Raw genomic sequence first — 25220 nt, forward strand, 5'->3', positions numbered from 1 at the left:
CATTTAAATGTATTTCTCAAAGCCTCATGTTTGGAACCACAGCTGCTGGGTTGCCTAAAGAAACACAAATGCACCACAATTAGTGCATTCTTAAAGGAAGACAAAATGCTTTATCTTTAATGTTGCAAGCATTTTAGTAAATACCGTGGATCAGCGATTTCTATAGCTAGCATTTGGCATGTCATATTTATTAGACAGTGTTACTACTTATATTTGAGATAATCTGTAGTTTCTCTGATTATGGCTTTCTCAATTTATCAGTTATAAATTTAACTTGTGTCGAGTGACTAATATACTATTTAATGTTTTGTGTAATTAAGTCTTGAGTTTGCTTGCCAAAAATTTTGGCTAAAGACTTAAAATGAATTTCGTTTTCAAACAAATCTAGAAAACCTATTTCATTTTAATATTTCAAACAAAGGGATATTTTTTGTGGGGGATGGTTTTTGGTTTTAATCTTCCATTTAGTTGTGTTGAGAGGTGTGCCGTAATAATTATTCATTAACCACGTGTGCCACTATGTCTCAGAATGTAAGTTTTACATGACATGAGAGCCTTCATAAGGAAATGAAGACCCAAAGAAACAGTTAAAACTGAGTGTTTTTATGCCAGGTTTGAGGAAGAGTGAAAAGGTGGGGAAACTTGTGGTAGAAAAAAAAGAGCATGAGCTAAGGTTGGTAAATTGGGCGAAACTTAGCAAGGCCTCTTTGTTCAGCTTTCTCTCTGTGTCCCTCTGTCTTTGGAGAGAAGGGCGTTCCTTTCCTTGGGTGTGGAGAGGGCCTCTCTCACTTGAGGGTCTTATGACCTGCCTCTGGGGAGAAGGAGAAGGTCAGAGAGTCCTTCCTGTACCTGCCATTTCTCAAATTCCTTCAGCTTAAAATATCTACTATGCCAAGGCGCCATATTTTTGGCAGCATTTTCTGAATCATGTCAGTATCATCTCATATATTGAATTTGGTGGATTTGTGGAACAGAACATAGCAAATACCAATAGGCAGTGACTGGTCTGGGAAAATCAGCTGGGGATGTTTAGGGAATATTTAGGTGTATGAGAATAAGGTGGGCAAAGCATGGGTTAAAAATATGCAGATTCTCAAGAGTAAAGCAGGCAAGATACTTCACTGGCGTCCTTACCAGAGGCTAGAGCAAGGCAAAGGCAGATTTCACAATAGACAGACTAAAATGAGAACTAGACACCAAGAATCAAAATGTTGTCATGTGAGCTTGATACGGATACAAGACTTGGCCATAGATTTGTGCCTGTGGAGTGGTGCTCAACCAGGGGACATTTTGTCCCTCAGGGAACATTTGGCAGCGTCTGGAGACAGTTTTGGTTGTCACTAAATCAGGAGGAGTGGGAGATGCAACTGACACCTAATGGGTAGAGCCCAGGAATGCTGGTAACAGCAACGTAGAACACACAAGATGACCCTACAACCAAGAATGATACTATCTGGCCCAAAATTTCAATTATGCTGAAGGTGAGAAACAGGAGACAAAGGTGGTTATTCAAAGTCAGCAGAGACCTCATATGGCTTGTTAGGTTTAGTAAACTGGATGAATTGTTACAATTTGTGTTCATTTCCAGATTTCTTAAAGAGCAACATCTGTGGTGGTAATTGCATGATCTAAATTCTGGAAAGAAAGATAAAATTAAAAATATTCTCAGCCACTGTGTGTTTGAAGGTGATATAGCCATAATTAATAGCTTTTGTTAAACTCAGTGGAAAACTTTATTATTTATTTTTTTATCAAACATAAGGACTTTTATTGATGCTTTTGGCATTTCCCTTTTTTTTCCATCATTATTTTGGATCAACTTCTGAAATGTATTCCCTCACAAAATTACACAGATAAACCTTTGTGTGGTGTGCCTGCTTTCAGTATTATGAAAAGTGCTACAAAAATCTTCTAGGGTTCTATGCCCTTCTCTCTTACATTACAAGGTTTGGTTGAAAGCCAGTCCTCCGAGTGCTAGAATGCACTGTTCACACCGTCTGGTTTGGAAGTAAAAGTCTTTTATCATTATGGGGATCATCATTGAAAATGGCATGCACAGTTTAGCATTTTTTAATGTTACCAAAATCGTTAAAATTTATATTCACTGAAGAATGTTTAGTTCTGATTTAATGAACTTCCTATTGCCATTTTAAGATCTGAATATAGAAGCCATTTGAATTTTAAGGTTTTTGGTGATTGCATATATTGGATTTCAAGTAAACGTTGTGGGGGTGGGGGAAATTTCCTTCTTCCCTCCTTTGGCTCTTTTTGCTGCTTGAATAATTAAAATCACATAAGAAAGATTAACAGGAGACAATAATACATACCTGTGGGGAATCCACACCAACACAAGAGATTCCAAAGACAGTTAGGCCAAATGAGGTATGTATGTCATTCTAGACTAAGGAGGAGAAGGTAGAGTCCTGGAACTTCAAAAGGAAGTAAGGCAATTCACAGGAGGGTGAAAAGAGTTAATGTTTGTAAATATATTTGCTGGGCCATAGCGAAAGGATGGGTCACAGAGAGGACTTTGGTCAGAGGGCCTTGCTAGGTTCCTCCTTGTCTGTCACATCTAGTTCATATTATTCTATAAATATCTATGATGATAACTTCCTTCCTGGAGCAGGTCCTCTGTCTCAGTTCTTTTAGGCAGTTAGGGGGAAGGTCAATGGTTCTTCCTGAGTCTTTTGTTTGCTGAAAATAATCAGCCAAAGAGACATATCATTGGGTGACAAATTTTGCTCCCCTACAATGGCAAAGGTTTATGTGTTGGCTTTTCACTAACAAGAAACATTTCCTTTCTGCTGTTGTGTTGTAATAAGAACAGGGGAAAGTGTCAAAAATATTTACCTGAAATAGCAGACACCTTAAAAATTGTAATTTTGGGGGTCTCTTTTGACTGTCTTTTCTTGAAAAGTCTGAGTTGTTTGGAATGAGAATGCGGTGACTCCATTCAGTTAGCTTACCAAGTATTGATGTAGGTATCCCCAAAGCAGAAACTGTGCATAGTTAGTACAGAGGCAAAATGAGAAATGGATTACATTTCACTGCCCTGCCTGACTAATTGCAGTGGGTGCCTCAGAGTCCTAGAGGCTGAGAAGCATTCTGATTGATTTGTAATGTCTGCCACTGGCGTAGAAAGGAAGGTGTTGACTGACCACCTTATAAGGCCAAGCCTTTAACCCTGCCTTCAAGAGCAGGGGGCTCCAAAGCTGGGAGTGTAGCACGTTGATCCAGTGTAGGGCTTCATATTTACCTTTTATATTAAAAGTAAAGAACAGATATTAAACTTTTTTAGCATATAATATGTGAATTGATGTTGGAATGCTCATTTTGGTCTCTGTCCATGTGTTCATGTTTCATGTTTGATCATGTATCCAGAGGGAAATGTGAAAGTTCTATAACATGGAGGGGTTGTCAGCTGTGATCTCGCTGCCTCCCTTTTGTTGGCTTTCAGTGTTTTGTACCATGTTGTCACTGACATCCTGTAGGATGTCAGTACTATTCATCATTTAATTAAAATGTATCTTTAAATAGTAGATTGTTTACTGTACTTTGTAATGAGATGGGACTTAGCCCTAAAAATATTTTCATATCTGCAGAGGCTTGCTCCTTATCTCATGGCAAAATACTTCCAAAAATCTTATCAAAATTAAGTGTTTCCTTTTATATTACAAAAATTATTTTCATATATGACAAGAAGGTATTAATAGTATACTGTGTAGTAGATCTTTTTAAGACATAAACGTGTTTTGTCCGTTATTTCAAGATACAATGTTAAATAATGTACAAGCAATTAACTGCTTTCAAGAGAAACAGGTTTTAAAATTCTGGACCATTTTGTAAATGGATGTTTGTCAGTCTTTCCATCGTTGTAGTTTCTGAAATAAATACATTGTTGCTGAAAAACATGAGTGTTACCATATCTCAACACTTATAGATGCAAGCTTAAATCCTTGAGAACAGCATTTTCTAACCTGTTTCAAAAGCTTCCAGATTTAAGGTTTCAATGGGTTCTGAGCTCATCATGTTTTAAGAATATGAAAATTAGCACTATTTGGTTAGTTTCCTGGACAACTGATTATTGCTAGGGAAAGTGGACATTTACTGTCAGAGGTTCAACAAAAATGATTTCTTGGTTCGTGAGCATGGATTGAAAAATAACATTCATGAGTTGGAAAACTCAGCCAGTCAGCATTTGGGTCAACATGTCCCTGTCAAGATTTTCTTTCAGTCCGAGAGCTACTGATCCAAGTTTTGCAATGAACTTCATGCCAGCCCTTCAGATTGCTATATCACAGAGTATAAAACCAAGATTTTCCAAATGAATTAAGCATATTAAAACCAAGTGCTCTCTATAAAAAAATACTAACAGGGATGGTTCCACTGGAGCACATCCTATGCTATTAATAATAAAACACATAGTTAAAGATGCATTTATTTTATCCATCTGAATTTCCCATTTGTGTGTGTTTTATACTGTACATAACATATTAGGTCAGTGATACAGGTAAATAATTTAGCATAGTCTAGGTCAGCGGTCATCAAAACAGGGCTCCAGGACCCAGTCTGGCCCTGTCCCTTCCATTTCCATGTTGTCTCTGGCTGCTTTGTGCTGCAAGGGCAGACATGAGTAGTTGTGTCAGATACTGTGTGGCTGGCAAAGCCAATAGTGTTTACTACCTGGCCTTTTACAGACATGGTTTGCTGACCCTTGGTCTAGGGGAATAAGCAGCAATGGAAAAAGGATGTCCTGGCCTGTCTTTCATTCAGGTAATGTTTTTCGGGACACCTCATAATACTGGTTCTGATATGCGGCCGTGCATTGCCATAGTCTTGAGAGTTTGAAAAAATACGGATGCGTGGACCCAGCCTAGCTTTGCTGATGTAGTTGGTGTGGGTGGGGCTGGACTGCGGGACGTTTAAAAGCTCACCAGGGGAATCTCCCATGCAGCCAAGTTTGAAAACTACTGCCTATGGTGCTGGACAGTCCTGATGGGAAGTGAGTTTCTGCAGGCTGGAGATGCCCCCGAGTCGAGTTACAGGAACCGTGTGAAGTAATGCCTGAAGTGAGCTATCACTACATTAAATAAAAAGAGGACAGACTTGGGGATAGCTGTCCTTTGGCTCTCCTTCAACGTCCTGAAACTTCCTCAGGGCTGTGGCAAGAAGACATGAGATTGGGCCTGTAAAAACCCATTGATTCTCTAGACTTCGGTGAAATGTGAAACCCAATGGCTGCTATTGTTTCTGTTTCAGTGCTTTCCTTGGCTCTCTGGTGCCTATTTTACCTGAACTGAGAAAGTCCATTGGCAGTGTCTTCCATTCCAATGTCAATGGATGAGGTCTGAAGTTCTAGAAGTTTGGCCATCGTAGATTTCTTTTCCTGCATGGTTTAGGAACTAAGGATTATTTCAGTACTAATTCTATTTCTGAATGCCTGCCACATAATGTTATTTTGCAGTTCTGTGCATGGCTGTCATTGTAAACACTGTTTATAGAACCTTTATCAGCATTTGCCTCTGGAATTTATAAAGCACTTAGTATAATTTGCTGTGAAACCACTGGTGGTTTTTTTAGCTTAATAGAGTCGCACATATGGAGTATTTGGGAGATAGCAGTTTACATCCCACAAATGGCTTGCCGGTCTCCAGCACTTCTCTCTGAGCCATTTACAATGATTGATTAGTTAATTCACATAGCCAGGTACTGTTCTCATTTTACAAATGAGGGAAACGAGGCAAAGAGAGGACAGGGGACTTCTTCAAGGCCACAGAGCAAGTTAGGGGCCGTGGAGCACTGGGACTCAAGGTTCCTTGCTGCCTAGGGTGAACGTGCCCTGCCACTGCATTCCCTCATACAAGGCAGGGAGAATGCTATGTTGGTCTACGTCCTGCCTGAATGCAAAGCACCCGAGCAGATGCTCGTAGTAAAACACAGGACCACATCACTGCTCCTGCCTCGAGGAACACTTCTCCACACTTTATTATTCTATTTTCCTTGGACTGCCATAAATATCACTAGATCCATTGAGAAACAGACATTTTGCTTTTAAAAATTAAACCAGGAGTCTGGGTAGGCAGAGTCATGTACACAGCAGTCAGGAACTAATTCCATCAGTATTGTATAGGAGAAGGTGATAACCAGAAGAATGTTTTCTAAGTGGTGTGATTGAGCGTGGGGTTATGCTGCTCATTTCACTTAGAAGGCTTTTAAAAGAGGTGCTGCGGAAACTTGACTAGCCAAAAGATAAGGAAAAGAGAAATGTAGCTGACTTGATGGGGCCCAGAAAGATAAAACTTGGGAAAAAATCCTTGTTGGGAGTTTATTAAAAATTTTAATTTCTGGACTAAGTACCAACAGAGAGCCTCTTTCTGTACGATGTAATCATGTTTAATATTCATGCCAGTACCCCGTAGGGGAAGCAAGACACTCAATTATCAAACAAAATCCACTTCTCTCTGTATACTTTCTAAGGCAGCAGAATACATTTTTTAAATGATAGAAAACATTCCATAACCAGGGCTAAGCCACGTTTATTCCCCAAGAACTCCCGTTACTGAGTTTATTGTTTAATGCTTTAAATGTATGGAAACTTTGCTTGAGCTAAGAAATGTGCCCAGCAACATACTTTCTGGAGAACACTTTTTTTTTTTGGTAAAAATGAGACCTTTTTGCCCACTTATAAGATGGATGAGAGCTTACATAGGAGGGGCATGTTTGGGTGAAGAAGTGGCTTGTACGGTTTGTAAATTTTAAACTGAGCAGATAGAAGTCTACAGTTACATTGATTATGATTTTACCGTTACCTGATCTCTGTCCTCGTGAGGCTAAGCGTCTCTAGATATGTGACAATGAGCAGAGTCACATATCTAGTCCAGATGTGGTCAGAGCTGTACACAAGCATTGAGCAGCTCCTGTGCAGACATGTAGCTGCTAGACTACCTTTCCACACTGGCATCAATTGAATCTGTAAGGAAAAAAACGAGCCCAAATGGATTTAGGCAGTTATTACTCATGGCACAGCATGTTTGCAATGGTGCCCTTGCCCCCCCCCACCCAAGTTAGCTAACATGACGTGCAGGGGGCCTGGAAAAATGCTGGGCACACAGTGGGTTTGTGTCCTAACTGGAAAACGCGGAGTTGAGGAAACTCCCAATTATGAAGAATCTGCTAGCAAACCTGCCCATCCTCCCCTCTGAGAGAGAGCCTCTCTCTTTATCAGCCTGGAGTGAATGTAAGCAGATCTTCTCTGCGGAGGGAGGGAGACTTTCCCATCCTTTAATGTCTCAGAGCGCAGGCGAGATAAGCTCTCCCTTTACCCTCCTGCTCAGGAAATAAATCTGTGGGCCAGGGCTGCACTATGTAGCTGTAGGGCTGTTTGCTGTCCGAACATCCTTGGACCAAGCTCTCAGTGCCCTTGACTCAGAAGACATGGAAAAACCTGAATTATCTCCCAACAGCAAAATGAGGTGATGTAAGGTGACTGAAGGGTGTCAGAGGAACGGGGGCTGACCTGAGAGCTGATACATGTAGCCAGAACAAACTGTAGGCGTAACTCAGGACCACTCAAGAGAGGGCAATGTGAGCTGGGCGATGAACTTGGCATGCTCAGGGGACTTCAAGAAGAGCAGCCTGGTATGAGCTTTGTGGGCAAGCAGGAAAATGGCGGGGCAAGTCTGGGAGGTGTGGGAATCATGTCATTTAGGGCCTGTGGGCTGTGGTTCGAGTGAGGAGTCCCTCAGAGGTTTAATGGAAACCTGTAAGGGATCTTCTGTATTTTCCAATGACAGCTTCAAACCATACAGTGCGTAAATCAATCAATTTAGCTAGTCACAAGTGGATTTTTTTTTTACTATTTTTTAAATTAATTTCAGGTGTACAAAACAATGTAATCAAGTGGAAGTTTTAAATAATGAAATAGAATAGGACATAAAATACCAGAGTGGCATATACGAAGTCTGACAATCAAGTTCATGAGCTTGTTGCAACCATGTTGCTAATCTTTTTTGATATCAGAGGGATTATTCATTATGAATTTGTATCAACTGGACAAACATTAACCAAGTTTGCTATTTGGAAGTACTGAAAAGGCTTCATGCAAAAGTTAGACAACCTGAACTTTTCGCCAACAATTCATGGCTCTTGCATCACGACAATGCACCAGCTCACACGGCACTGTCTGTGAGGGAGTTTTTAGCCAGGGACAAATAACTGTATTAGAACACCCTCCCTACTCACCTGATCTGACCCCCAGTGACTTCTTCCTTTACCCAAAGATAAATTAACTATTGAAAGGAAGATATTTTGATGACATTCAGGACACCAAGGGTAATATGACGGCAGCTCTGATGGCCATTCCAGAAAAAGAGTTCCAAAATTGCTATGAAGGGTGGACTAGGCACTGGTGTCAGTGCATAGCTTCCCAAGGGGAGTCCTTCAAAGGTGACCGTAGTGATATTCAGCAATGAGGTATGTAGCACTTTTTCTAGGATAAGTTCGCGAACTTAATTGTCATGCCTCGTATGTAGTGGAGTATTGTCTCATGACACTTTTGTTTGTTTTCATATTTTGAATATTAAATTGCACATTTTTCCTATATTGGCATCTCTTCTAGAGTCAAGGTGGGACTCAAGATCAATGGCATCTAAGATTTGATTAAATATAATATAAATGTTTCATATATGCATGTGTGAAGTGGGTTACTATGTAATATTCATTTCTGCCCTTGGGTCACAGTCAGTATCTCACCTCCAGAGCCCTACTTAATGGTAGCATGCTTGGGACAGGCTGGAGGAGGTAGAATACCATGTAGAAATTGGATGAACCCCATTCTGAGTGGGGTGATTCACAAGAGGTAGAAGTAGCTTCGGGCTCTAGAAGCAAATATAGTTGTTACTTCAGCCTACTGTGTCAGACAACTGTGATCAAAGCAGCTGACTCAGGCACTGACAACCAAATATGACAGGATGGAGGGGGTGCCCAGTGCACAGAGGGAGCCACGAGCTTGCAAGGCTTTGGGCTCCTCGTAGCACTGTGCCCTCATTGGGCAACTCAGCCGTTAGAGGCTCATGAGTCCTAGGAAGATTACTAAGACAAGGTATGTGGTAGAAAGAACCAGGCCTGGGCCCCCTTCTAAAGCATAGGGCAGCCAGGTTGTGACACTAGGGAGCTGGCTTAGGGAGGAAGGTGCTACTCTTTACCACTTCTGTGACCACTTCTTATCCACACGCAACATGTGCCTTGTTCACTCTGCCTCTTTGCATGTAGTCTTTTTTCTTAAATGTATTTGCAATTACGGTGGTCATTCAGTATTACTTTATGTTACTTTCAGGTGTACTGCATAGTGGTTAGACATTTATATAATTTATGATGTGGTACCCCCTGTATGTGGCCATCAACAGTAAATCAACAAACAACAAGTGTCAGTGAGGATGTGGAGAAAAGGGAACCATCGTGCCCTTTTGGTGGGATTGTAAATTGGTGCAGCCACTATGGAAATCAGTATAGAGGTACCTCAAAAAATTAAAGATAGAACTATTTTCACATGCAGTCTTAATTGCCTTTACAGAGGGGTTACTTATGGGGATTATGCTCAGGGGAAGATCCCACTTGACTCAGCTTTGGGAGTCTAAGGTTTGGGGAATGACCCTCTGGAACTAAATGGAAGCCAAGCCAAGGCCCCTGTGGCCACAAGGGCAACTGGAGGCCCACAGTGTTTGGCTGGGCTTGTGTTCAGTTCTTTTATGAGCAAGGTTGAGCCTCTGTGGGAAATCAGTTGCTTTAAGGAAGAGGAGAGATGGATGCCTTGCCTGGAATCCTAGTGTGACTTCCATCTTCTCATCTCTTGAGAGGATGGAAGTAAAGGTGTTTGTGCAAAAATGACCACGGGTGGGTTGAGCCAACAAATATAAGGATGACATAAGAATCGACTTGTGTTGCCTTAAAAGTAAAGCCCTGTGCTTCTGTCCCTTTCCAAGCCCTCTCTTGCAAAACTCTATCTTTTCTCCAACATAGACAGGAGGTGGGAACAGAGAACTGTCTCTTCAGTACGTGGCTAGGTGGCAGCCCACTTTCCCTAACTTCAACTTTGCAGCCTGACTATGTGTAGTTCAAGTTGTGTAACCTTTTTCAAAGGGAGTGAATTTAGTCATCACATATTTTCCAATAAGTACTCCTAAATATGCTGTTTTCTAATTGTCAGATTATGACTACAATTAATTAAATGACAAAAGGATGCCCCGGATCAAAACAATTAACAAGTGACGATTTGTTCGTCACCTAATTTTTGGTTCAAACTGTAGCTTCTGCCCTTGAGTGTGGACTTTATAACATCAAAAGGCACTTTTTGGATTTTGACAAAGTGACACATTTTGCTTATGTTTATTAATTGTTCTCAAAGATAATGGTTAGGATTTTTAAGCATAATTTTAAGTAGTCATGGGGATGTAGGGTATAGCATAAGGAAAAGAGTCAATAATATTATAATAACTATGTACGGTGTCAGATGCGTACTAGATTTATCGGGGTGATAGATGGGAGGGCATTGGGTGCAGGGTGAAAAGGTGAAGGGATTAAGAAATGCAAATCAGTACGTATAAAATAGTGAGAGGGATGTAAAGTAAAGCATAGGGAATAATATGGTAATAACTATGTAGAGGACCAGATGGGGTACTAGACTAGTCAAGGGGATCACTTCTTAAATTATGTAAATGTCTTAAATTATATAAATTATATAAATGTCTAACCACTATGCTGTACACCTGAAATTAATATAAAATAATATTGAATGTCAATTGTAATTGAAAAATTTTAACGGGGTGGGGAAAGTAAAGGGGAATAAAAGGTTCAAATTTCCAGGTATGAAACAAATAAGTCATGGGATGTAATATACAGCATAGGGAATATAGTCAATAATATTGTACAGCATGGTACAGTATTAGATGGTTGCTGGACTTATCATGGTGATCACTTCTTTAGGTCTATGAATGTTGAGTAACTATAGTGTACCCCTGAAACTAATATAATATTGTATGTTAGCTATGATTTAATAAAAATTTTTAAAAAATTAATGCATTAAGAGGAGAAACTGCTATATTAATGCATTATGAAACAGAAACTGCCAGTTAAGTAGAAAGCAGTTTGAAGATAAACGGTACAGTGAGATTTGGCTTATCTATAAATTGAGTGTTTTATGTTCTCAATTATTACGTTCCAAGATTATTTTACTTCTCTTCTTACTGGTATGAGACTATTTTCATAAATATCTTGATACATACAAATTAATTACCTTCTCTTTAATCAATATATTTAGAGAGCGATTGCTATTACTAACAAATTTCCTAATTAAGTAGGATAAGGGGTATAGTTTTCTCTTTCACAATAGACTTTTATGGAGCACAAGCTGTTGTTTTATGGTCTTTTAATATTTGACAAGAAAAGTTCTCCAGATTCAGTAAAATTCTGTGAGGACAGAAAACAGTTTTGTTTGATGCTTTGTCAAAGCTGTAAGCTCTTTAATGTAATCTCCATTGGGTTTGCTTTTATTTCTATGATGCTATCCTCACCCAAAACACAAATAAAAGTATGCCAGAGAAGGAAAGTATTTTAAATGAATCCAATCTGTTTCACTTTTCTTATTATGGAAAAATATTATTTGTTGTGTAATATTTTGTAACTGTTTCATATACTATTTTGTATTATTTTGCATTGAACTTGTGTGACATATCTTTTTGAAAAATGTGATAAAATGAATACTGAAGACATATAGTCTAAATTTTCTAATTCTTGGGGATTGAAACCTGTCTAAGCTGATTAACTCAATTTCACTTAGATGCAGTTTTACTTTCAAAGGGAATACTAACAGACCATGCAGCACACAAAACCAAAAATATTTCCTCTCTGGCCTTTTACAGAAATTGTAATCCAGATGCATCATTAGAATTATTCGGGTACTTATTGGATTCATGGAAAGTAGTCCTTAATATGGAAAGTTTGGCATCTCTGCACCGGGACTGTAGCACATACTTTAGGCTTGGTGGCTGTGTCAAGGCTTCTGTCATGACTGCTATGTTCTGCTTTGTAGCGCACAGATAAAAGACAAACAAATGAATGTGGCTGTGTTCTTATAAAACTTTATTTACAAAGCCTTCACCTGCCTTTGGCCTAGCAATAGTTTGCCAAACTTTTCAAACTCTTGTTACCCAAAGAAGAATGCACACAGTGGGAAAGTCAGTATCCACTGGGGCTCCTTAGAAATGCAGCACAGCAGGCGCTGCCTTACACCCACTAAATCTGAATCTATGGTTTAAGAAGATTCCTAGGAGATTCATATGCTGCTTCAAGTTACGTTGCTCCTAAGGAAGCTCTGTGAAATGAATAGGTATTTTGACTGGCTTAACTCTAGGCTGGGTGATAGGCAGTAAGCTGTTTCACTGTGGACTTCTAAAGGGTAGTGTTACTGGAACCCCAATGTTCTTCCTGGAGTCTACCTGCCTGTGTGCACTGGTCCAAAGGAATGCATGAGCAGTAGTTTGCAGTATAGGAAGAAAAAATAGCTTGATGTTGAATTGCCAGTTTGGAGATGGAGAGTTTATGGGCTAAAAAAGAACAACAACAACTCCCCAATGGCATATAGGTTACAGATTATATAGGGCAAAATTGCAAGATACTGTGGGTTGGGGGTTCGGGGTCATGCTGGAAGCTGATTTGTGGGAGGTGAAGTAAGGGTAACAAATCATTTCTTCAGGTCTTGAGGACAGCTGTCAGGTCTTCTCGGGCATCCCTATGTCTGGTCTCATGGGAAAGTAGCCAGGGGGTCATTCCACCTTAGGGCTCAGGAGCTGAAACATAAGTTAGGTCAAAATGTTACCTTTAGCTGCCAGAGGATTGGACTATGTGACCATTAGTCAGGTCTGGCTACTGTCTCCTGCTGTCTGGAGGTTGCTGATTATCCGGGGGAAAGGCTGGGTCTCTGAGGGGTGGAGAGAGAGATGATTTCTAGAGTTAGGATTTAAAGCTAAATTTAATCAAAGGTATAAGGACCCTCAGTTTCACTAGAATGTGGAGATCTTTACCTGGAACATCAATAACCCTCGCTTCCTGCTTAGATCTTCTTAGGTGGTTCTATTTCTTTAGGGAAGAATCTCCCAATTGATGGCCCTGGGAAATATTGGCTATGGGTACTTCTGAATGAGGGACTGGGTAGGGTGAATTATTTCGTATATACATGTTGCCTTGAAGGATGTTTGGTCCTGTTTAAAATGTCCACAGAGACATTTAGTCCACGCTGAAAGGTCCTCGACCTTTGGTCCTGTCCCAAAACGTTTATGGACATATTTGGTCCATGATTCATTACCGAATACAAACATTAAAACTCATTCAACTTGTATGGGTGTCATTTTCTTGTAATTCGTGAGGAATCTTCAATTTCATGTTTATTCTTGTTGTTTCTCATCCTGAAGTTCAGCAGTGTTACTCTGAATTTGATGAGCAATTTCTACTGAGTATATATTGACCCGATTATTGCCTTGATTTTCGTTCTATCTGTAAATGGTTTCGGTGATTTGGATTTGATTCTTTTGGTATCATCATGAGGTTGGTGGCCATATTTGACGAGAACCATGAAGAACCTCAGTGAGGACCCTTCTGTGTGGACCAAATATTAAAGACTTTTCAACGTGGACCAAATCTCTTCCTGGACATTTTGTACACGACCAAATGTCCACTAATCAACTATTTTACTTTCCTTCTATTTTCTGTCTAGGCTTTGTGACACCCAATTTTGTGTCTGGCGTTTCTGAGTCCCAAATTTTGTCTTTTTTCCAGTTAAATCAATTTTCCCCTCCATTGTAGATCTCTCTGAGTGTAGCCCAGCTTCCCAGCATCTGTGGTATAACAGGGTTTCTCAGTGTAAGCATTATTGGCCCTGGGGACCAGGCCATTCTGTCCTGTGGATTGTAAGGTGTTTAGCAGCATCCCTGGCCTCTCCTCATTCAATGCCAGTATTTCCCCCATTGCTATCCCCCTGCAGTTGTGATGGCCAAAAATGTCTCCAGACTTGCTCAATGTGCCCTGGGGGACAATTTTCCTGGTCTGAGAACCACAGAGCTACAAGGATGCTGAGAAATCAATGCCTTCCCGATTTATCTCAGGGTAGCTAAAGGGCCAGGACATTGTCCTTCAGCTTTGAGCATTCTGTCTGTCCATGCAGTGAGGCATAATAATGGTATTTTCCATGTGAGACATGAAATGAAAAGTTTGGGAAGCACGGTAAAATCCACAACGTCCCTGCTATGAGCTCTCGCCCTCCATCATCTCTTCACCCTCCCAACACTTGTTACCCTCTCTCAGCTGCTGATCCATCCTTTTTCATATTCTCTCTGTTAGTATCAGTTCTTCTTCCCTTGTTTTATTTTTTATGTTCACTTTAAATACTCTCAAGTGGGAGAAGAGATAAAAATGTACTGTCTGTTTGGCATTTGGAACTGAAATCTTCATCACAACATCCTCTAAAGTAACGTACTGGGGACTGAGAAACAAATTGACTTTTATAGTTTCAAAGTCTTCTTTCAAATTAGAATGGTGCTATTACTGTACTTTGCCATGTATAATGCGCTCCTGTGTATAATGCACACCCACGTTTTTGACCCAAACTTTCAGGGAAAATCTTTTGTTTTAATTTTTGAATTCAAAGTTTTATTTACTTACATTTAGGTACTTGTTTTTTATATTGTAAAAGAATTTTAGCATTTATTTTTTAATATATGATGGTACAAGAAATTTTATGTAACAAATAATTACAAAACACAAGAACAGATACAAGGTACAAGAAATTTTATGTACTGCTAAGAAATTTACGATATGTATGCTTCATAGAAGGCCAAGAACTCTTCGTCGTTGCAAGTTCATTGTAAGTTCAACCAAACCGATTATCATATTCCAGGGTATTATTTTGCATTCTGATATAGTTATTGATCTCTAGAGTTGTACTTTTGACTCATAAGCATAAATAAAAGAATTGGAAACATTTATATAGGTACAGAATTAGTATTACCCATGTGTAATGCACATCTTTATTTTTCCCTCACATATTTGGGCAAAAAAGTGTGCATTATACACAGCAAAATACGGTACTTAGTTTTCATAATGTCCATGGCATATTTTAAGGAATCATCACCAAATGATTTAATTTCTGTAGCTGGTTCCCTTGACTTGCTCATCACAAGTCAGGCTGGCAATATGACTGCCCTCCATGAGGAAAAGTGCTGGCATTTGCTCAGTTTTGTATGAGTAATCATGGCCCTCAAAAATCTTCCCCATCTGATCAAACCTAACTTATTTACTCCTGTAAAGAAATCACTTTACATTATTCAGTGATTAAAATATTAAGTTTTCAAATATTGAACTTTTCCATTAGGTTATTTCTTGAACTTGTGGTATGTAAATTCGGAGTTGATTCAATTGACTGGAATAACAGTTGCCAGCGGGAGTAAGTATGGGTCAGCCAAGGAACAGACTCTGTAATCTGTCTCCTGAGATAAAGGTACCGCATGGCAGATCTGATGTACAGTTTCATTTGGTATTTCCTCATTTTCCAAAGAGAAAAGCAAGATGATAGATCAGTGTTCCTGCCAGTACATACCATGTCTTTGTGAATAGAAGAGGTTGATTAAAACATGGGTTCTGTTTCTCCAACTTTGCCTTGGCTCATATTTGATGTACTGTGACTTTTCAGTTCCTTCCATCAATCGGTGGAGTCTATTAGTCTGTTTCTCCTCTCTTCTCCCAAAGGGGGGCCTTGTGCCTTGCTTTGGCCAATGGAATGCAGGTGCAATGATGATGCACTTGCTCTGAGCCTAGTCCTTTAGATGCCCTACTCACTTCTGCTCTGTCTCGGAACACTGTCCAGCTCCCATGAGAACAAGCCAAGGCTAGACTGCTGGCAGGTGATAGACCACATGGCTTAGACAAGAGCTGTCCCAGCTGAGGCCATGTTAGACCACCAGTCCTGGCCAACCCAATATTTGACTGTACATGCTTGGCTGAGCCCAGTCTAGAGGAACTGCCCAGCTGAGCCCAGTCCAGTCGCCACTAGCAGAGTTGAGAGCTAAGTCAAGCGATATATATGCATTCGTTGTGGTATGATTTGTTATACAGCAAATCAAACAAAAACGGTGAGAATTGGAAAAAGATACCCGTTTGGGTGTATAAGTCAGGTAATGGTACCCTTTTTCTGGCACAGATCTTTCCAGAGCACACACCATTACTCCCTTCCTTAGGTTTCCTTATTCAAGGCTATAGCCTTCACAGTTGGAAGTGATAGCCATAAAAACTAGGTTGCAGCATTCCACTGGAGGCACAGCCATCTAGAATCTGTGTGATCTCCAGCAGAGAAACTCAGCTCTAAAAGCCTCTGTATTGTTTCCCTACATTTGGATCTCTGAACGTACTCATGGACTACCCGGATATACTCACACGAGGCTTTTGTTCAAAGGCAAAGGATATGGTGTGGCAGCAGAAGGCAAATGTGGGCAAGCATTGAGTCAGAGAGACATTCGAACAATCCAAACTCTCCAGGGTCTTTTTCTCTGAGTGCACAGGGCTGGACTGTCACTGGCTTGAATGCCAAGATCTGTGTGAGGGATCTTGGCCCGGGAAAGTTCAGAGTAGCTCTCAGTGCAGGGCACTCCTAAATCCTATTGGTCATAATCCAGCTAGGGTTGACACACCAATTAGGGCAGTTGCAAACCAGCAGTAAAGAAAGTGACCAGGGGATTTCTAACCTTAAAAAAAAAAAATAAATCCCACTGCCCTTATCTTGTCCAAATGTCAAAAAACAGACATTTCAGCATTCTGATGGGTAAAGATAGAGCTTTTCCCTATGTAGTTGTCAATCATTCAGAGTTAATTATAAACTTTTCATAGGATTGCTATGAGGATTCCATGACAATTCATGCAGAATACTTACTAAAAGTGCCTGGAACTTTGTAAACACTCAAAATACTGTTACCATTATTAAATAAATGAAGAACACTCACCTGGGGATCAGGAACTGCGTTCAAGCAGTGTGACCTTGGACATAGCACCTCAGCTTCCTCCTGGGCCTCAGTTTCCTCCTATGAAATTAGGGAAGTAATTATCAGGTTGGTCCCATCCTGTGATTATCTCATGAAAACTTTCATTTGAACCGATGCCTCAAAACCCCTATAAGAGAGCCCTTTTATTATCAATAGTTCGTGCAGTTTAGCATCTGCTAGGTGGAAAAGCTAGAAAAATGAATTTCATTTATTCCTATTTCTGAGGAGATAGTGGATAATTATGTGGATAATCCAGTAAGCAAACTTCAGAAAGCAGGTGAACTTGAGGCTTAGAAAAATCTGTTGAGAAGAGGGTTGAGAAAATTCTTGCATTGAATGTTTGGGCATCACAAAGAATAATCTATTTAAGGTCACCTTTGTGTTGGTTCCACTGTGGTCCATGAATTATTGGTGATCAGTGGGTTTTCACCAGTGGTTGGTGAACTGATGGCGACCTTAAGTTGGGATGTTACTTTCTAAACACCTATGAGTACCTAAAAGGAGAATAAAGGGGTGAGTGAAATGTTTGGTTTGCCTTAGTGCCCTTCTTAACTAAGACTTGATTTTACCTCTGAAACAATATTTATACAGAATGAAATAATCCATATATTAAAAGATTCCATTTTAATGCATATGTGTGTGTGTGCGCGTGTGTGTGCGCGTGTGTGTGTGTGTGTGTGTGTGTGTGTGTGTGTGTATATATATATGAAAGAAAGAAAGAAAGAAAAGCCCTGAAAAGACCTTTGGAAGTTGGCATTTTTGCATTTAACATAAAACATTTATTATGGAAAAAGTTTAAATGGTTTATGCTTGATTTTATTTTCCTGGTTTTCAAAGCAGCCAATACATAGAAACAGTTGCCTCATTAAATCTAAATCTAAGGAAATAAGTGAATTGACCCAGTATGCTCACTGAGAACACAATAAATAGATGAAATGCGAATACTTGCTGAAAAATGTGATTAAATGCAGCGTGTTTTCCAGGTCACTTTATTATTTATATTGGAATTAATTTTCATTTAGTAAACAGATACGTTGTAATTTACTTATTTTCACCCAAACTTGAATTGGAACTAATATTAAAACTTAGGATCTTGGGTTCATGGGTTAATTAAGAATCCTGAAAGTAGTTTGTTTTGTTTTGTTTTTTTCTGGCATTTGAAAAAAATAGCATTTTAAAATTGCTTAGTAACATGATTTAATATTTAAAAGTAAAAATGAAACCCACTAATAAGCCTACTGTATTGTTTATTTCTTGTTGAAGACTTCACTCTTAAAATACTGCTTCAGTAAGAAAGGTGCCCTTGCAATCTGAAAGCACCATATGGACAGAATAAATATGATCCCGATTAATCTCCCTATTTTATATGGAATGGCAATATAGCCAGGCAGTTTAAATACCTGTAACTTGTCAACCCCTTATTTGTGCTTTCCCACAGGACTAAGGCAGTGTGGTATATTTTTCTTAACTACAGATGTTTGCCATTTTAACCATAATAAATATACCCAAAGTTTTTAAAGCATTATATTACTTTACCCCATTTAAAGATAAACATCTGTTTGCTTTAAAATTGGAATAAAGTATATGAATCATAGATAAAGTGACACATTTTATGAGCCATGTGCACAAACTCTAGAAATGGGCTAATTTTCAAAAATTATTATGGACAGGCAATTATGTGCTTCAAGTTTCGCAAGAACATGATTCATTACCTAAGTGACACTGAGCATTTTTTTACATTTAGAATGTTTTTGTAAGAAGGCAGCTACTAGGGCATGTTTCATTTTTGGACTCTTGGTTATGGAGGTGTGGCCAAGATAAAAGGAAACTGAAATCCGCCTTTGTTGATGAAAAGGAATTATGCTCCTCAGCAAAGGTAGCTTTAGATGTAACAGCCGCCAAAATGAATCCTGCTTCCTTCAAGTTAACCAGAGAAAACAGATGTGCCTGAGGATGCTATAGAATCTGGGTTGTACTTTCACTTGTGAGCATTAAATCTGGGCTACCAATGAGAACCACTGTGCTTTACAATTCTGCTAAATTTGGATTTACTTTCATGACCCTGTGTGGTCTATGATGTCAAGCAGAGTGAACTTGTAAACATCACTTTTTCAACAGTAGATGATCATCGTGTTCCTCCCTTTCTATGTTTTAACAAGCTAACCAACCAAAATTAATCTGGGGAAAAGATTTCATTAAAATTGGGGAGTCTCTCTGCCATCTCACATAATTTATGTAGAAGGCATGCATGTACTTGGCTGGAAGAAACATATTCAGATATGTAACTTTTGATTGTTGTGTTTGTCTCCAAATTGTTTTAGTTTGGGGCGGAAAAGCACAGTGATGTGCACTTTCAAGACCGTCTATTGACCGGATATAGATAATGCACAGGCTTCCATAGGTCCTTAAATAACGGGTAGGCTTTTCTGATGTGTCTAAGGGACAGCCAACATCTGTGGCTCTCCATCATCCTTTCCCTTTAAAAGGTTTTCTTTGTACACTGTGCAGTCGTATACTTTTATCAGGAGATCGTGGAAAGGGCCTCTACCACTCTTCAAATTGCAAAATGTCAATGAAGTATCCTTAGTATCTGCTTTTCACTGGAAAGTAAGTTAGACAGTAAGCTTTGTCCTCACCTTTTGTCTTATTTCCTTACATTAGGGAGAGAACAAGTCCTGCATTAAATTGGTTTAAATGTATGAATTAACTAGTGTCAACCTAGTTATTCAGTTTACCTGAGAAATGCCTCCAGCCAGTCCGTTCTTCCTCCCTCCCTCCCTACCTCCCTCCCTTCCAAAAAGACAGCAATTATAGCAATTCAAACTCAAATCACCAAAAATTATCGTTAAATCCATGCAGTATACATTCCTTGGCTTATGATTAATGCTAAAGGAAAGATGATCTTTTTGGAGGCAAGTGCGTATTCATTAAGCTACTTTTATGTTTATGTGTCATCTCAATATCTTTTTAATTGCAAAAGTGAGCTAAAAAATATCATTACTGCCATTGTTCAAGGATATGGGGCTATTTAGAATTGTTAATTGAGGATCTAGAGATAAATTATATGTACCTGAGTAGAAAAATACGCTTAGAAATTATAAGGAATGCACACATATTCTAGCAGTATGCTGTGTAATATTTTTGAGTGTCAAGTTCATGACATTTGTTTAGGTTGTGGGTTTGAGGTAATGAAGTATACTATTATGAACTACCTTGATTATGTAAGGAAAGGAAATTGGCAGGGGATGTTGTTTTCCTTAAGAGGTGTTTTCATCAGTAAGACGGCCTTTGAGCCTAATGGTAGCACAGATGCTCTGCAGCAGTCATTTATAGTCTCCAATCAGAGCAGGTTGCGAGGTCAACTGGGGCTTGCAGGATGAACCTTGAGGAAGATAAACCATTAGAAAAGAGGTGATTGGTGAAAATAGTTCTTTATATGGTTATATTGCTTTGCTGTTAATTCATGATATCGGGTTGTACCTTCATGATGAAAAGGTCTTTAGAAAGAGTAATATTTCACTCTGCGTTTGGTTTCATTTCACTTTGAAAGATAACAAAACAGAGGTATGTGTGCTCATGTGCAGAAGTGTGTCTGCTCACAGACACGTGTCCCAGATAGCACATAGTCCCATGGAAAAGGAAGATGAGAGCAGCTTTGACGGGGGTGTATCTTATTATCTGTGTGCATTTGTCCATGTCTTGGCCAATGAGTGAAAAAAATCTACCTACATTATTCATTCTAACATCCATTCATTCAGTAACATTTATTGAGTACCCAGAGTAGGCATTGATTGAACACCTACTACATACCAATCACTGTGTTTGTTGTAATGCAAATACAAAGTTCAACAAAACAGTTTCTTTTGTGGAAGAATTTTCACACTATAGGGGCATGTAGACATGATTTTTAAAACTGAAAATGGATAAGTGTTAGAAATGGATATAAAACACTGGGAATTCAGGAATTGTTGCTAAACGTTACCCAAGTAAGTGAAGCCATTAGAAGGGAAGACACAGCTGTGGAATATGTGCTACCTAGATGAGCTTTGCCGGGCCTTGGTGCAGTATTTCAGTTTCCCAACGACCATCAGGTAGTATTGATTGACTTTTTAATCCTGGATTAGAGCCCGCATTTCAATCTCAGTCCATTTTGTTCTGGAGCCCATCTCGTCACTGCTCCAGGTTGGAGTTTGTAGCATAAGTAGGAGTTCACTAGATAGCTTACAGAGGAAAACAGTTTTCAACCTGAGAACAGAGAAGGTGGAAAAGCTTTTTTTTTTTTATTTATTTTTTTAATTTAATGGGGTGACAATTGTTAGTAAAGTTACATAGGTTTCAGGTGTACAATTCTGTATTACATCATCTATAAATCCCATTGTGTGTTCACCACCCAGAGTCAGTTCTCCTTCCATCACCATATATTTGGGAAAAGCTTTTAAATGTCAAAAAATTCTTCATTTGGGGCCAAGGCATTTTGGGAAAGTGGCAGCAGGAAGAAAGGAACTTGGGGTGGAATGGGAAAGAGATTATCAGAGTTAAGGGTTACAATCCAGGTGTGAGAATGGCAGAGAGAAGGCTGAACATCCATCTGTGACCAAAGAATTGTTCATTTATTTTAGAGAAGTTCCATCAGATTTTGAAAAACTTGATCATGATTTCAACTTAGTTAAAAAGTTATTTTATTAAACCCTAAACTTTGGTGTTGGAAAGTTCCAAGCCAGTTTTTTCAGGATACATATAATTGCTGGACAGGATACATATAATTTGGACAGGATACATATAATTGTTTATGGGTAGCAAACTTTTGTATATGAACCATAGCTTGCATGAAATTTGTTTTTATTTCTTTGTTCTTGCCTTTATGCCTGGATATTTTATGTCACTGTGTCATCTTTGCTTTTTATGCTTTAACCCTACTGATGACATCCTCACTAGGCCTGCTAATCTGTGTTAAACCTGTGTCTGTTTGCATGTCCACAATTCGCTCATTCATTTCTGACATATTTCACTCTCGCAACATTTCTAGAAACATAGGAAGGAAGAGATGAGGCATAGCCTGATCAACTTCTTGCTGACATACCACAGTATCATTGAAACAAGTTTAATTACATTAGCGGACAAATTTGAGTAGCAATCAAGTCAGTCAATAGCAAATGGGATTTCCCTCCACCCTTTTGAAGACTTAATTCCAGTTTCCCTTAGAGTCATTCTGCCCAGCAGACTACAGTTTTGTAGCGTGTCTTATGCGGTATCAGGCTCCTCGTTAGTGACACTCAGGGACTGTGTTCTCAGCCAAGTATCGCTTAGGCTGATTATGACCGTGTTACACCAATACAGTGTTGATTGTGTCATAAATGTGTTAACCATCCTGTAATTTTTTCCATTGAAAGCAAATACAACATTTCAGTACTCAATACTTTTCAGACACATTTAAGTATTTGCATGCACATTAATTGTGAGTAAAAATGGTCCATAGATGGCTGTAATCAGTTTAGGAACAGTGAATGGTACTTGATATTTTTGCAGAAAAGTAATGAGCTGACTGACAAAGAGGTCAAAAGGGGTGTTTTGTTCTTTAGTAGACCAGCTAAAGTTATCAAAGGAAACCATCTCAGTTCTTACGGGTTCTCTGGAAAACACGACATTTTTAGCTGAGAAGCACACGTGATTAGTAGTCTCTGTGTTAAGTGGTATGTAGTTTGTGGGCCTTGATTTTAGCTTATTTTATGCATTTAAGGGTTTTGATTTTGACATCAATATTGATTCTTTTTTTTTTTCATTTTATGTATTCATTCAAAAAGCACTTGGTTTTTGGTGGTGCCTATTTGGAGCTAGATACAGTACAAAACACTGCAAAAGGAATAAAATAGCATTTGTCTTCCACAGTTCTACAATCTGCACATACACTATCTCATTTGGTGGTCAAGCGCCTATACAAAAGGTGAGATTTTAATCCCCATTTTATATGTGAAGAAGAAATTGAGACATGGGGTGGTTCAGTGAAGTGATCGGGGTCACACAATTATTGGTAGAAGAACAGGAATTGCAAATCCAGGCATCGTGACCCAGAACTGGTGCCTTCAATGGGCGTCATTGGTGGGTTTGGTCTACTCTAGCTGAGATGCCTTATGGAGGAGAGGACATTGGAATTTGTTAAGATTGACAAGTTCATATTTGCCATCTAGACCCTGGAAGTGGGGAGTGGGAAGGCTGCTCTAAGCTAAGGAGATATTTGGAAAAACAACAGGCAGCAAAGTACAAAGGAAATGTTTGTGGAGCAGTGGTTCACCTGGTAGATAATATCTTGTGTATGAAGTGATGTGGCTAAAAGATGGGTGAGGGTCCACTTGCCGAGGCCCGCAAAAGACTAACAGGCAAACTACCTCACAGCTATTTAACAGACCTTTACATAGAAGTAACCATGTGGCCACTTACACATTAATTAATTTCTCATAATGGCGTTAAGTGTCGTCATAACCATTCCCATTTCACAGACTGGGAAACTAAGGATACAGAGACATTAGCTTTCCTGGTATTATACAGCTAGTAGGAGGTAGAGCTAGGATTCAAATTGAGGAACTTGGGTTCCAGGGGCTCTGATTTTCACTACTATGATGCTGTAGATATTATTTGGAAGTGGCGTGATGTAATCAGTGTGTGTATGAGTGTGTGTGTGAGTGATTACTATCACACTCCACACGAGAGGTAGTCATTGTCTGTGGTCGGATGGTAGCAGTGAACAGGAGTGTGAGGTGAGAGAGATTAATGAGAGAGGATTGGGATGTGGGAATAGGAGCTCTGAGCTTGAATTGTGACCCTGTCCACCGCTGGTTGCTGTGTGACCTTGGGTTAATGGATGAATCCCTGTGATTTCATTTCCTTATTCACAAAGTGGGAAGCACAGTGGAGCTGGAGGAATGAATTCTATTTTGGCCGTGCTGATTTCGAGGTATAGCAGGCCATGCACCTGCCCAGCACGTCAGTTGGAAATCTGGGTCTGGAGCTCAGGAAAGAGGTCAGGGCTATAAATGGACTCAGGAGTCACCTCCAGGCATATGAGAGTTGAAATTTTCCAGCGGGGTGTGTGTGTGTGTATGGGGGGAGGGTGCCTAGAGGGGAAGAGAGGCCAGGGGAGGAGGGAGGCTGATGAGCATCTGCCTGCCTACTCCTGAGAAGAGATCAGGATGATGAGATTACTAGGAGCATATTCCACTTTTCTGTTGTAACGTAGCTAATATCTTTTTCTGTACGTGAAGTTGTCGCTGACCTCTTTCCTCACCTCAGCATTTTTTACCTGCACTTCATGAGATTGAGGTAAGCACTCATGACATTTTTTTCTTGGGCTCCACATTTGCTATTTCTTTGGATAAAATCACTTTAGCAGCATGACCTCAGCATAGCCTCGGAGGTACTACATCCATATATAAAACCTTAAACCAGGTTTTTCATTCACTTTTGATGTCCCAAAGTCATTTTCTTTTCTAGGGGGCATCAAATGTTGCCAGTGAAATTACGATGGTGTCATTTGGTGTTTTATTAATGCATTTATTCCCTTAATTTAATGTGGAATTTGAAATGTAGCCTGCAGTTAAAATTGTTTGGAGGAGTGATCACCTACAATAGTAAATTGCAGCAATGGACTTAGAATTGTCTTCTGTGGTGTTTATTTTGTTTTTTTGTTCCGAAGTCTCTTAGCCCACATTGCCCGTGCCTATCTATCTAGGCTGTCTGCTCTTGCCTGAAGGCTCACCTCAGCAGCCTGTGCCAGTCAGAGGAAACAAACACGTCCTCCAAAAGCCTTGCAAAAGAAATGGAGGTCCTTGCAGAAGGTCTTGAGGACCTGTACGCATGCGGGAGGTGGGAGCATCCCATCTCACCGCAGAACTCCCCTCAAATGTTCACTAAATTCCTCTTTCACCAAATCCCTCTCCTGTCAGTAACTGCTCAAATTTCCCCTTTTCTTCTCCCTTCTTCTCTCTCTCCCTCGGCCAGCACATCCTTCCCTACTTTTTCAATCTTTTGATATTACATCTTACCTCTTCTCTCGCTTCTCACTTGGGTGCACACTTGCTGTCCTTGTTAAATCCAACACAGTTTCTTTTATTATTCATCAACATTAGTAGGTGGAGGAATTGTAGTGCT

At 39.6% G+C, this 25220-nt stretch overlaps 1 protein-coding gene and 1 pseudogene across 3 annotated transcripts in view; one reads left to right on the plus strand and one right to left on the minus strand.

Moving 5' to 3' along the window:
* LOC109454994 (nuclear autoantigenic sperm protein pseudogene) overlaps positions 1-5371 on the minus strand; it is a 74535-nt pseudogene extending 69164 nt beyond the window's left edge.
* The window catches only part of FRMPD4 (FERM and PDZ domain containing 4), a 742584-nt gene that overhangs the window by 386019 nt on the left and 331345 nt on the right, over positions 1-25220 (plus strand). The window lies entirely within an intron of this gene.

Source organism: Rhinolophus sinicus, chromosome 18 (assembly GCF_057876585.1).
Source record: "Rhinolophus sinicus isolate RSI-liver-muscle chromosome 18, RSI-T2T, whole genome shotgun sequence".
In the NCBI taxonomy this organism is placed as follows: Eukaryota; Metazoa; Chordata; class Mammalia; order Chiroptera; family Rhinolophidae; genus Rhinolophus; species Rhinolophus sinicus.